This window comes from Physeter macrocephalus, chromosome 20 (assembly GCF_002837175.3).
Source record: "Physeter macrocephalus isolate SW-GA chromosome 20, ASM283717v5, whole genome shotgun sequence".
Taxonomy (NCBI): domain Eukaryota; kingdom Metazoa; phylum Chordata; class Mammalia; order Artiodactyla; family Physeteridae; genus Physeter; species Physeter macrocephalus.
Window position 1 is genome coordinate 99,938,435 of NC_041233.1, and position 13,303 is coordinate 99,951,737.

Below are 13,303 nucleotides of genomic sequence, written 5' to 3' on the forward strand. Positions count from 1 at the left end.
GCACGTGGGATCCTCTCAGACCGGGGCGCGAACCCGGTTCCCCTGCATCGGCAGGCGGACGCGCAACCACTGCGCCACCAGGGAAGCCCCTATTTGTAGTTTTTTAAGGAACCTCCATACTGCTCTCCATAGTGGCTGTATCAATTTACATTCCCACCAGCAGTGCAAGAGTGGAACCTGCACTTTGAAGGTAGTCAGACACAAAGTGAGATCTGAGTTTAGACTCCATTACCTGCTAATTATATGATGTTGGGCAAGTGATTATAAAATGTACAATGATTATTATTTTGTAGGGTTGATGTAGTTATTATCATCCTATAAGTTGTCTGAGAAGTTCATGACAAATAATGGACATTCAATTGATGTAGCTATTGTTAGTGTTAATTCAAAGTAGTTTGCATAAGCAATTAAATTTCAAAGAAAGGATACATTTGCAAAGGGCAGCAAAATTAGAGAATGTTTTGTGTAGATAATGGGAAGAAAACTGAAATTTGAAAGCTATAAAGGATTTGCCCTAAGAGAGAAGGTAGGTGAGTTGAGGCAGAGTTAACCAGATGTGTAGGAGCCCAGGGTGAAATGTGCAGAGGGTAGATGGGGCATGGAGGAGATCAGATAAAGTACAGCAGGAAAGGTAATTAGAAGAGAGTTAAGAGAGAAGGATGGGAGTGCATCTTAATTCTTCTCTCACTGCTAGCATATAGCAAAGTCAAGGATAGATCCATTTCAGGACCCCCTTTGTTGAAAGATATCATTTCAGGACCCCCTTTGTTGGGAGAAAGAATCCGAGATTACAAATAAAAATTTAGGCACTGCAAAGTAAATAGCAGGTCTGTGATCCATTCTATTCCCTTACCAGGGAAGGGGGATGCTTCTAGGAGAGAAAGAAGGTGACTTCATCAGATTTCAGTGTAAACTTCCTAATAACAGATCTCTTAACAAGTGAACCAATGGTATTTGCTATCAGAAAAGTTACTGTCTTTGGAATATTTTTACAGAGGATAAACTTAGTTCTCTAGGATTGCTTGTGGAAGTTAAACTTTTATGGGATGGCTCTGGGGAAAATGTCACATTAACTATGTAGCTATCTAAAAATAAAATGGAGGTGTTTTAATGACAGGAATGCCTCCTTCTATGTAAGGGGTGTAACTGTACATATCATTTAGAGATTTCACATATTAATATAGGCCCAGAACTCATCTAGGGAGCTTCAATGGAGGCCCTGGATCTTTCCCTGCTTTGCCTAAGCCTCATGATTACTTGAATTGTTTAAATTACTAGTAATGCTTGATCTAGTCTGATTAGAGAATTGATCTCTGATTTGTGTGAGTCTAATTTAACAATATGATTTTTCATGTCATTTCACATTGATACATTGAACAGGGTTGTATTTCAGATCCACAAATCCCAATAGCTAAGACATTTATTATTATTATTATTATTTTGGCTAAAAAATGAGGAGATGGGGAAATATGAAGACTTGATGCCAAGTTTAGTGGCCTGTCGGTCTTTGAAATGGTGAAAACCCAATGCGTATTACTGAAATAAGGCTTATCAGTGGAATTTATAGAAAAATCCACCTATATATGGGGGAAATGGCTAAATGGCTAGACAAAGAGTGGTTGAAAAGGGGGCAGATTAATTAAAAATTCTAATCACTGGTCACTGTTAGCAGCCTTGATAAAAGATAGACTTCTAAAAGAAGAGTAGATGGCAGTGGGAAAAGATAAAATCATTAAGGTCAGATTTTTCCAGTCCTGGAAAGCTTCTCATATCTCTTCAGTAACCAGGAGAGGTGTTACTTTCATTAGCGAAGTAACTCAGTATAACTGTTGGTTACTTAGAAGTTTATATAAGCATCTGGAGACCCAGTCAGGTAACTTTGGAATCCCTAGAGATCCTTTCTGTTCAAGCATTAGGACACTTAAAAGCAAATCATCAGAAAAGCCTGGAGAATTATTATTGGCATAATCTCTTAGAAATAGCAATCAGGGAGGTATACAGTTGACACTATATATTGCTGAATGGAAGTGATTATTTGGGTTGATGGCTGATCCCCAAGTTGCTGAGAGCTTTGATGAGCAAAGGCATCTGGATGGTCTGCAGCGAACAAGCGTGAGAGAGATTCTCAGCCTCACTCTTACCTCTTAAAGAGCCATGGAAAATTTCCTCTAACTGTCCTGTCTGAAGAAATTTACTCCCTCAGCTAAAGGCTAAGCCATAAAATCCCAAAAAGACTGAAAGGCCAAGATCTGCTTGCTTAATCTCTGCCAAGGGGTCTTAGACTGTATGCAGTGATTAGAGCAAGTGGTCTGGTAAGCACAACCTTCTTAGGAATGTTAGCTGTAGGTGTTCAGTGTAAAATTATTCCTATGGGTGTGGGAGAGTAGGGAGTGTGCTTTGAGTGGCATGGCGGTAGACCTGGGAGGAGGGTTAGAGGTGCTCCTTAGGGAACTAAGGTAGGAGTAGAGTTAGGATTTGGAAAGCGTGACTGGGAAGGATAGTCCCCTCCCTTTTTTCAAGAGTGGGATGGGTATTATGTACAAATAGGGCATTTCCCTATTGGGAAATCTGTACCATTTTCTAGGTTCCACATATATGCGTTAATATACAACATTTGTTTTTCTCTTTCTGACTTACTTCACTCTGTATGACAGTCTCTAGATCCATCCACGTCTCTACAAATGACCCAATTTCATTCCTTTTTATGGCTGAGTAATATTCCATTGTATATATGTACCACATCTTCTTTATCCATTTGTCTGTCGATGGGTATTATGTGCAAATAGGGCATATTACCGTTTATAAGGAGGATATCTGCTAAATCCACCTTTCATGCAATTTTAATTGGCCGTGATAAATGGGAACCTTTGGAACCAAGCCTTCCTCAGTAATATACATTAAGTTATAGAGAGTTCCAAGAGGGAAATGAAATTGCTGTTCTCATTAAGAAATGGTTGCTATCTCTCTCTTTAATAGTTCTGTCTGCATAGTACTTATGGAAGACAGTGTTTAGAGGTTAATACTAGACTATGGAGGGTTAACCAAGGTAGTTTATTTGGTTACTGCAGCTGTGTTTGACACAATGGATTCCACACAGGAAGTGCAGAAGACCAGTGGGGGCTGGTATGATGTTACCTCCTTGGCTGACACATTCTTTTCAATAGCAGATTTGGAGCCCAGCCAGGTACAGTCTGCAGTCTTGTGGAATGGAAATCAGTGTGCATTCATTGTTTTGATACAGAGAAATTTGAATTCTCAGGCATATGTCCACAATCTAATGAGGGAGGACTTGAACTTGATAACCATTAGAGCAAGGTAGTATACTGCATTAATAACATGATTATCACTGAGTCCTCAGAGGAGGAAGCTCTGGAGGACAAAAAGAGGCTGGCTGACATATCCAGCTAAAATTCAAGGCCTGGCTCAGTCTGTGAAATTCCTGGGAATTATGTGGATTGGAACAATCCAGGTCATTCCCCTGAGAAATACGTTCTCAGAGACCCTGCCAAGAGGAAAGACACTAAAAGCATCAGGACTATTCACATGTTGGAGAAATCACACTCCTCTTCTAGGACCCCTCATGGCCCCTATTCACAAAGTCACTAGAAAAATGTGAATGTATAGAGGGCTATGAGCAGAGAAATAATGGTTAAAAGAATTAGAGAAGCTGGTGGTGCAGGCAGCCGCACTTGGTCGCCATGAATCATAATTGACTATACATAGATCAGAGCTTTTGGCAGAAATGAAATAAAGTGAAGACATCTTGGATTTTGGATTTATAAACTGTCTGAAGCAGCTGTTCAATATAGACCATTAGAAAGCAGCTGTCAGTTTGTTACTAGGCAGTGGTGAAAACAACCCGCAGCAGAGACATCGCAGGTGGGAAAAACCAATCATTGTCTTGCGTGATATCAAAGCAATTTGAATGGGGATGGAGAAACCAGCAAAATTCAGTCATAAAGTGGCAGTGCCATATTCAAAAGCATGCCAGGGGTGGGATTCAGGAGGGATTCACCACATACACAAGGAGGTTGACCTTATAGAACTTTTATAAATAAACCTGGAATCTACTAATGTATTGGAAAACATCACATGAACTGTGTATCTATGTATAAAATGGAGATTTGTCAGGATCCGCATGGCTCCCACTGTGAGGCGACTGTACACTTTGCATAGAGATGTCTTGTGTTAACTTGGACTCAGATATGAGAAGAAAGTCCCAGGGGGAGCTGCATTTGAGGCCCTGGCTCTTTCCCACTTTTGTCTCTGCCTCATAACTGCTTTATATCTATGAAATTATTGGTGATAAAAGATGTCTAATTGTAGGAGTCTGATTTGACAATAGGATTGGATGTTATCTCAGTTATGGAAGGAAATATTTACTTGGATGAATAAAAGTAATCACAACAAATCTGAAAAATGAATGAATATCCAGAAAAGTGATATTTTTATGACTTAGTACCAGACTCCTTTTCTACACGATTTGGCTGCATCCTTTATAATCACCTCTTCCTATGATAATCATCTTGAAGTATCATTTTGTGTTGGAAGAGTAGAAAGATAGTTCTGTCTTTCCTCTAGCATGAATACTTTATTTTTCGTTATTGATGAGTTAGGCTAGGGGTCTAGGAGAAATAAATCCTCTGCTTAGAGTTTTACATGACCGAGGATGAAAAATCCTTCATAAAGTGTTCTTTGGTACATTTCAGACCTTGTTTCTCCTCCACTACACTCATATTTTAGAACATCTGCATATTGCCTGGCCCTGCAGTTCTTGCCAGGACACCGGGTGAGTTGGTCAGTGGGTGGCAGAAGTATTCCTGAAAGCCGTTTCTGTTAGGGTGGCTGGAAGTAAGTGTGCATGAGAGTGACTGTGAGCAGCCCACATACTTCCCAAGCACCAACTAAATGTTCTGTCTGCTCCTTCAGCTGGATCCTGCAAATCTCTACAGTCATTTCAATATCACTTGACATGAGGGCAAGTCTGACAAATGGGAGGCATGAGTGGAAAGGGCAGTGATCCTAAGTAATTTTAAAAAAGTTTTGATTTTGTCAATTTCACATATGATGCTGTGAACACAGTGCTGGGGGCGCTTCCCAGGGCCTTGGAAGAGACCTGTGCCGGTGAGGAGCCCTGAATATCCTTCCTACTAAATCTGCCTCTGAGTGGGACCAGATCGTGAAAGGATTTGAAAATGGCATAGGAAGCTGGGTTTGATGTAGTCTGCATCTCATATACGCAAAGAACATTATTATGACCAGATAGCTTAGAAATTCAGAGTGAGTTAAAGATGTGTGAGATGGGTAAGTGGTCTTCATATGCTAAAAGTATCGAGTCAGTACTCATCAAATTATCTTGTTACAATATCAGAGCTCTTCAGAGAAAAATGTTTCATCTTTGCTGAAGTTTTTCTAATAATGGGATACTGGGGGATGGAAGAATTGTATTAAAGAAGTAGGATTGGTTTCACCAGAGCTAAATGCATTAGCAGTGCATTAAATCATCCTCTGGCTACATCAGTTGGTTATCGATGTCCTAAAGCACCACCAAAAACATTCTAGCTGAATCTTTTATCAAGACCATCGCACATTTCAGACTTTGAAAATCCAGTGCCCTCATTCTGATTTATTTTTTATCCTGCCTAAACAAATCTTCAACCATGAGCATGCTCCTTCATTTGAAAAACAGGGAGTGTTCACATTATTAAAATACTTGCCCTTTAGTTGGCATTATCAGAAAAAGAAAGCTCTGGTGGTTGCCAAAACTGAAAGAGTAATGCTGCAGTGGAGGAAGCAGATTTAGAGATTGATTTGTCTGATGATTTAAGACAGAGAAATTTTGCACTGCTGAAGAAGTGGAAACATCTGAGACTCAGTCAGTGGACTGCTGACCTCTCTAGTGGCAGCAGTAATCTTCCCCCCCCTTGAAATGAAGACATGGCCAGAAATAGCATCCTTATTACAGCTGTTCCCGCACCCAGCCTAGTGACATTATGTTAAACATGGGCCAGTGCACAGTTGGGTTGAGGTGGTGCATATTCCCTGTTCTGATTATAGGCCTGCATATTCAGTTGTGCGTCAGGCCTTTTCTTTTAGGTTAGCATTGGCACTTTAAGTTAGCATGTCTACCACAAAACCCCATGTTTTGTTTACTGATCTGATGCTCTAAAATCTGCCTCCCAGTATATATTTCCTACATTAGGAATTGCTCCTCTCTCAAGTTGAGTAGCCAGTTTTGTGAACACTATCCTCTGCCTCTGTCTTATTGTAATTCTTTATTATTGTTTACGTGTTTACCATGGTAGGTTCCTTACAGCCTTCTCTGCCTTCAGTTTTTCTTTCTCAAAGCCACATTTCCAAATAAAATACAACTGTAATATTCTTTAAAAAGCAAAACAAAATAAATCCTACCATGCCAGTCATTAACTTAAAACTGTTCAGTGGTTCTGTCTTGCCATCAGTGTAACAACCATTTTCCACCATGACATACAGGGGTTTCTGTCTGGCCTTTGCCAATTTTTCCAGTTTACTGGAAAAATTTACTGACTGCCCTAGTAAAGCTCTTCCAGCCCCATTCCAGCTATACCAAAGTCCTTCTAATTTGTTCTTTAGTCTCTTTGCCTTTGCATAAGCTATTTTCCTCTACCTGGAATGTTTTTCCCCCACTTCTCTGCTAGAAGGCTAAGATTTCCTCATCCTATAACCTGTCTCTTCTCTATGCTTTAAGTACCCTATTTTCTAAGTTTGTTTTTTTTTTTTTTTTTTTTGGTGGTATGCAGGCCTTCCTCTGTTGTGGCCTCTCCTGTTGCGGAGCACAGGCTCCGGACGCGCAGGCTCAGCGGCCATGGCTCACGGGCCCAGCCGCTCCGCGGCATGTGGGATCCTCCCAGACCGGGGCGCGAATCCATGTCCCCTGCGTCGGCAGGCGGACGCGCAACCACTGAGCCACCAGGGAAGCCCTCTAAGTATTTTTAATATTTTTCCATATGTAAGTTATTACTCTATATTAAAACTGTGTTTCATTGTCTATGAGGACAGGAACTATCTTAATCACTTTGTATTCCTAGTACCCAGATTGCTCTTGAAATATGTTAACTATTCAAGAAATAGATGTGTATTTGATAAATGAATAAAAAATGTAGGCTGTAACTAACAACAGACCACTCATTCACCCACCAAGAAGCATGCTGTTTTTGAGAAGTCCATTAGATATTTGTAAAGCAGGTAAAGCTTTCTGAAAAACATCCTATATACCGAAAGTAAAATATGATTGGTCCTAATAATTGAGACAGAAGATAATCACACCAAATATTAAATACCCTGTGTTTGATGTTTTACTGACTATAGAGGAACACTATGTTAGATTCATCTAGGAATATTTGAGACTGTCAGGTCAAATTGATGGTATGAGTGTGTTATATGAGACAAGTACCGTACCGTTCATACGTGAAATATATAGAGGATCTGTGTTAGGGGAGAGCCAGTAGAAATGGAACATGAGACATGGATTTGAGAGACATTTGGGACTGGTGCCAGACAATCATGGAAGAGTAAATAAGTTTATTAACATGGTCATGCACCTGTGGAAGAAGTTGATACTACAACCCAGTCTTACTATCATGCACCCTTATTTGAGATTATATGATTTAGAATGGTTGACTTAGAGTGGATGCAGCTTCCTTTATAAAAATTTAAAAAAAATTAACCCTGTGCTTGATGGTAATTGCACTTTAAGACTGAAAATAAATTCTGAAAATTCATACTGCAGTAGAGAAGTAGTACTAACACAGACGTATAGCAAAAGTGGAAAGGATAGGAAGGAATGAAAACTAGCCTTTACTGGGAGATAAGTTACATAATATACAAAGGACAGGCGATGCATATGAAGCAGAGGCCAATAGTGATCAAGAGCATTGGCGTATAACCCTTGTGCTACAGTCTCCTCACTGTGTGACCTTGGGCACATCACTTAACTTCTCTGTTCCTTGTATCAGATAAAACAATAGAGTTATTCTGAATCTTAAAATAAATGTGTGCAAAGTGCATGGCACAGAGCATGGCATGTTTTATGTGGTGAATAAATATATACCACTTTTTGTCAAGCTGTGTTGCAGGTATTTTGCATTTATAATCTTGTTAAGTCTTCAAAGAATTTTTTAAAAAACTTTTTTTCAGACAATCAATTTATTAAAACTACTCAGTATTTAAAATGTTTAAAATATTTTATTAATTTTGTATTACCATAGATAATTTTAAAAATTGTGTAAGATACAATGGATCAGATCGAGGACAATATTTGGTACTCACATGGATTCATAGTTCCCTTGCAAGGTCCAAAGGGTCCTTGCATTAGAGATCGGAAAGCTATTTCCTTCTCACAAATAATTACTTTGGAAACCCTTGAGATAAGCAATATTAGTCCAATTCTGTAGCATATAATGGTTTCTTCAGCAGCATTATAATTTGCCATGTAAATATATATTTTGATATGTTTTGAAACAAATTATAAAATAGGTCATATATATTTAGCTATTAATCTGCCTCCTCCAAACCTTAGGGATTTATTATGTAAAGCATTCTATAAACAGACTTTAAAGGAAGAAGGTAAAATAGGCTTTATTTTATGTAAAGGAAACACTAATATGTGTGGATCATTGACCTGTTAAATGTGTAAAATAACTTTTATTTTATCATCTTTGAGTTAAGTACATCTGTAGTTCTTATGTATGTGCCCAGGTTTCTTTTTACAAGCTACTGACTAACATGGGACCAGAAATATAAGTGGATTTTACTAGTCACTTAAGCAGTGTTTCTGCCTCTGCATCAAGTTGCATCCAAGAGCTAATTGAGGGTGAAGCTTTCTTAGTTAATCACATATTGATAGGTTGAGGATCTAAATGTACTAGTAGACTGATTATCCTAATTTAACCAAACATATTCCATAAAGCCAAAACTATTAGCTAGTAATCTTGATTTATCTGTATGTTAAATCATACAAGTTTAGACCAGTGCAGGAAGGAAGCAGAACCTAGTCTTAAATTGATTGTGTTTGCAAAAGCTTTGCCTCAGGTGTTTTCATAAACCTGAGTCTGCAAAATTTTTAATTGGAAGAATATAACCTAGGAGAATACTTAAGAGCAGTGCTCTTAGAGTGACAATAATCTACAGTGTCTCCTTATTACTAATCTTGTGAAATCCAAATACCCATGTCTAGTAATAATTTTCTTCCATAAACCATCCCATATTTTTAGTATCATCTCTTTTTATTTTCAGTAAATCTTTCTATTCAACCAGAACAATAAGTTTGCTTACTTGAACATTAATTTTTACATTTTTCAATTTAAATTTCTGTTCTAATTTAAAGGTTTTATATACAAGAAGTAAAAAAAAAAATCATTAAAGTTTGTGAAAGTTTCCCTCTTTTTGTACATTGGATCCATACTTAAGAACTTGGCTCCTGAAATTGCCCCTCCTTTCACTTTCATTTCTGCATCATTAACTTTTCCCTTTTTTTTTTTTCTTTTTGGATCTAAACAGCAAGTCCCAAATTTTCAAAAAATTTCCAAGCAACTTAATTGCAACGCAGAACAAAATTCAATAATATTTATAAAAATACAGAAATATCTACCATCCCACAAGTTAAAGTTCAAAATATTTTTGACATCGAATAAAAAATGACCGGACATACACATAAGCAGGAAAATACAAACCATAAAGAGGAGAAAAAAATCAATTAAGAGTGACTCTGTGATAAAAAGTGAGACAAAAATTCAACTGGATGAAGACATAGCAATGGAAACTATCCCAAGTGAAATAATTAGATAAATGATCAGAGCAACGTAATACACGTGTAATTTGAGTACACAAGAGAAGTGGGGAGGTGTACAGAAAATGCATTTGAAGAAGTAATGACTGAGATGTTTCTGAATTTGTTGGAAAGTATGCAACCACAAATACAGGAGGCTCCATGAAGTCCAAGCACAAGAACCATGAGGAAGATGGCACCAGTCCATATAATTATCAAATTGCTTAAAACCTTGATAGAGAGAAATCTTAAAAGCAAACAGAGAAAAACGACACATTATGTACAGAAGTAAAGAGCTGAGAATGTGGCACGGATTTTCATCAGAAACAATGCAAGTGAGAAGAAAGTTGAGTAATACCATAGAATACTGAAATTAAAAACAAACAAAAAAACCCGTCATCATAGAATTCTATCTTTAGCGAAATACCTTACAAAAGGAAAGCAAAATAAAGATGTTTTTCAGAAATTCAGAAGCTGAAATGATTCATCATCAGCAGACCCACACTGTGATAAAGTTAAAGGAAATTATTCCAGCAGAAGGAAAATAATACCAGGTTGAAATTTGGATCTGTACAAAAGAAGGACGGTCACTGGGAAATGGCAATTAAATGAGTAAACACGTGTGTTAGTTTGCTAGGGCCGCCATAGTCAAGTACCACAACCTGAGTGGCTTAAAATAGCACAGATTTATTATCTCACAGCTCTGGAGGCTAGATGTCCCAAGTTGAGGTGTATCAGTGTTGTACTCTCTCTGAAACTGGTAGAGAAGAATACTTCCCTTGCCTCTCCCTACCTTCTGGTGGTTTGCTGGCAGTCCTTGGTGTTCCTTGGTTTATAGATGGATCACTCCAGTCTCTGCTGTTGTCTTCATATGGTCTTTTCCCCTGGGTATCTGTGTCCCTGCATCTCTGCATCTGCCTCTCGTCCCTCTCTAATAAACACATTAGTCGTACCGGATTAAGGGCTCACTCTACTCAGGTATGACCTCATCTTAGCAAATTACATCTTCAGTGACCATGTTTCCAAATAAGGTCACATTCTAGGGTTTAGGAATTCAATGTATCATTTTGGGGACACAATTCAATCCATAATAATGTGTATTTTTTTTCTTATTATTTAAATTTCTTTAAAAAATAACTGTTAAAGAATAAAAAATGCAGGGTGAGTTTAGTCTGCTTAAAAACTCCAGGCATCCTATTAAATGAAAATAATTGTTTCCAGGTTTAAGTTATTTCAGTAGAAAAAGTATGTATTTATGGATGCTATTCTTTTTGTGTAAGTTAGTTTGATTTGAGATATGGAGAAAATCTCGACAAGTACATACGTCATCTGTGTGGATCCCTGCTTGGTTAATATGAATACATTATGGTCACTGTATTTTTAAACTCCTTGAAAAATAAGTTGATAACTCAAAGATATGTGGCTAAACGGTAGTATTAGATAAAATTGAGAATCTCAGAAGCATAATCGATTCCATTGACAAAGTGTTTCTGGCTCAATGATTTGCTTCAGTTTTCAGGGGAGAAGCTCTGTAATATATACACAAATAGTGAATGAGCCATCTCAAAGACTCCCAGGAAAAAAATTATAAAGTCAGAATCCTTAAATCAAAATATCAAGACAGAACTTTTTTTTTTCTTCCAACAGTTCCTACCCCAAACTGATTTATATCTCAGAGTGACTACATTTCATTAATCAGAACAGGAGACAGAGGGTGAAGTGGCTGTTTTTCAATTTTATCATTTCAAAATCATCTGCCTTGCAATGATGCGCCTGCGTGCTCTGTTTTTTTGCTTTACTGCCTTCTGGTCGAGGCATTACCGCTCTTGAGCTGGCTCTCAAATCCTTAGATGGAGAAACCGTGTCACTCCACTTTTTTAGGTTAACCATCCAGCCTAGGTAGTTGTGATTTCAAGGGTCAAATACAGTTTAAATCAAAAGCAATTAGCAGCACCATAGACGCGGCCTGTGCGCTGGCCCTTGTAAGAGGTCTCCCTGGTCTTGGTCAGGATATGCATCTTTCATGCTCCCTGGTCATCTGTAAACCTATTTCCCAACACCTTGAAATGCCCTAAGATAGTCTATGAAGAGCTAGAGACCATTTTAGCTTGTTATAATCTCACAAAGGAGATCTCAGATCTGGAAAGAGAGGTCCACTCTCCACTGACCTGATCTCAGAACCAGTTAGGTCAAAGCTGCTTATGAGATGCCGTATAGAATGAAATGCCCTAAAAGGGCTGATTCAACTGAAATTATTAATAATAAAATAAGAAGAAAAGACAGTTTACCACAAGGCAAAAATAAAGCAAGTTTATGATTAAAATAATTCAGTTTTGATAATGCTTCGGAAAGTATTTTTGAAGCAGCAGTGGCTGTTTGGATTACTGTTCACAGCTTAAGGCTCAAGAATAATTATGATCCATTTACATAATTTGGCAGAAAAACCCCATTAACTGAAGTTAATACTGTAACTGACCCTAAATTGCATGGATTGCCATGATAAGAAAAAGAAAGTAACAACACTAAATTCATAGCTTTATTAGCCAAATACTTAAGCGCACAGAAAGTTTATGAGGATAAACACAGGAGTAGGGAAGGCGGCCAGGGTCCGATAAGACTAGATGAGAATTTCACTAAAGGCTTAATGCCGAGACCCTTACACTGAGGAAAGTCATTGGGAGAAACTCTCGTATTGACCTCGTATTCAGAATTACCTACTAGCCCAAATTCTGACAGACTGAATGCCCATTTGGACTCCTGCTTTCTATTCTTGATTAGAACATTCTGGAGAATTGCAGTTTCATCTGCTCTATCAGTGTTGTTAGAATAATCTAGTTTGCACTCTTAGAAATCAAGGTCCTCTAGCCTTTCCTTGTTTCCTAGGGTGTTTTTTTTTTTAATCTCAGACTTGTTTTTCTTTGAGGTAACACCAGTTTATAACATTATATAAGTTTTCTGTGTACAACCTTGTATTTCTACTTCTGATAGCCTACAGCATGCTCACCACTGAAAATTTAGTTTTCAGCTGTCACCATACAGTTGGCAGAAGTGGAAATTTAAGAAATAGAAACGTAATGTTGTATACATGAAACTTATATAATGTTATAAACTAATGTAATGCCACATACATTTCATTCTTCACTCTATAAGTGTTTCTTTCAGTCTTATCCTGATCAACGTGCATTTTGCTAAATACTTCCTCCCTGCTGTTACTCCCTATCCATTACAAGAGTGGTAAAGCCATTTTTAAAAGTTTGAGCACCATTTAGTAGTTGTGAGAAGGAATATATTAAAAGAGAATTATTGAACAAAAATTCTCAGTGCTTGCTGCCTTAACTGAGTCCCTACCCACAGTTTATTGCCCCAGTGACAACTTATAAGAGACTCTTATTTTTCTGTCTCCTGTTAGTTTGTTTCATTGTGCTTATATAGTTGGGTTATGAGGCTGATCATTCAGTGACCGTCACACTCAACGTGATGACAGGCTCGTTTCAAAAG